Here is a 1,395-nt window from a genome sequence, read left to right on the forward strand (position 1 = left end):
AGCCACAACACAGTCAGCCACTTTGTTGGGAGACAATTCTCCATGACAATTTTAAGTCTCACCATCTAGGCTTTCTAAGCAAACTTGGTTAAAGGATGATGGACTTACACACACATCTGGAAAGCTGGCGCCAGTGCACTGTTCAGGAGAGATCGGGACTCCCCGAGTGTTTATGGTCCAGAGGAGGGATGCTACGGGCCTTCCCTGGCCTGCCTTCCACAAGAATCCTGTTAGGTCAGTTCAGCCGGAACCCCCTTCACCCTGATGTTTCCTCTTAGTAATTTTCCGTCCATGGCCCCCACCCCTGCTCCTAGGTCTCCCCCACTACACAATTCCATTGCAGCAGGCCCTACACCTATCATGATCATCCTGAACAGCCTGCCCTTTGTTTTGCTTTTCTGAGACAAGGTCTTGCTCTGTCACCTAGGCTGGAGTTCAGTGGTGCAATCATGGTGCAGACTGCAGCCTCGAACCCCTGGACTCAAGTGATCCTCCTGCCTCAGCCTCCCATGGAGCTAGGACTACAGGCTCACACCACCACACTTGGCTAATTTTTAAAATTTTCTGTAGACATGAGGTTTCGCTATGTTGCCCAGGCTGGTCTCAAGCTCCTGGCCTCAAGCTATCATCCTGCCTTCCCTTCCAAAGCACTAAGTGCCTTGACATCTTTAATAAGGTTCAGAATAAGTTTTCCTTTAAAAATATAAACACATAAATGAATAGATGGAGAGAAGAAAAAGCTCTAAAATGCAAGAGTTCTCTAGTGAGTAGAGGATGACGACAGCTTTCAAACATCACCATTCGGCAACCAGCACAGTAAGCCATTTCAGACAGGAATCATCAATGGATGCTAACACTAGTTTGTGGAAGTATGAGAAACAGGAAATGTACATAATCTCAAAGTACCTGCCACAAGATACATTTCATTTTTTATTTTTTTGAGATGGATTCTTGCTCTATTTCCCAGACTGGAATGCAGTGGCAAGACTCTGGCTCACTGCAACCTCGACCTCCCGGGTTCAAGCGAACCGCATACTTCAGTCTCCTGAGTAGCTAGAACTACAGGCATACACCACCATACCTGGCTAATTTTTGCATTTTTTTGTAGACAGGGGTCTCACTCTGTTGCCCAGGCTGGTCTTTAACTCCTGGGCTCAAGCCATCCTCCCACCTCTGCCTCCCAAAGTGCTGGGATTACAGGCATGCACCACAGCACCAGTCTCAAGATACTTATTAATTACAAAGGGAAAACAATGATGCACTGAAAAAGATACACTGTACTGACTTCTGTGCAGTCCTTCCTGAAATGAAAGCTGTGAGTCCAATCCTCAGGACACACCCACGAACCCAAACTGAGAGGCACTCTATAAAGAAACTGTCAAAAATAAAAGTAAA

Source organism: Mandrillus leucophaeus, unplaced genomic scaffold (genome assembly GCF_000951045.1).
Source record: "Mandrillus leucophaeus isolate KB7577 unplaced genomic scaffold, Mleu.le_1.0 Scaffold69, whole genome shotgun sequence".
Taxonomy (NCBI): Eukaryota; Metazoa; Chordata; class Mammalia; order Primates; family Cercopithecidae; genus Mandrillus; species Mandrillus leucophaeus.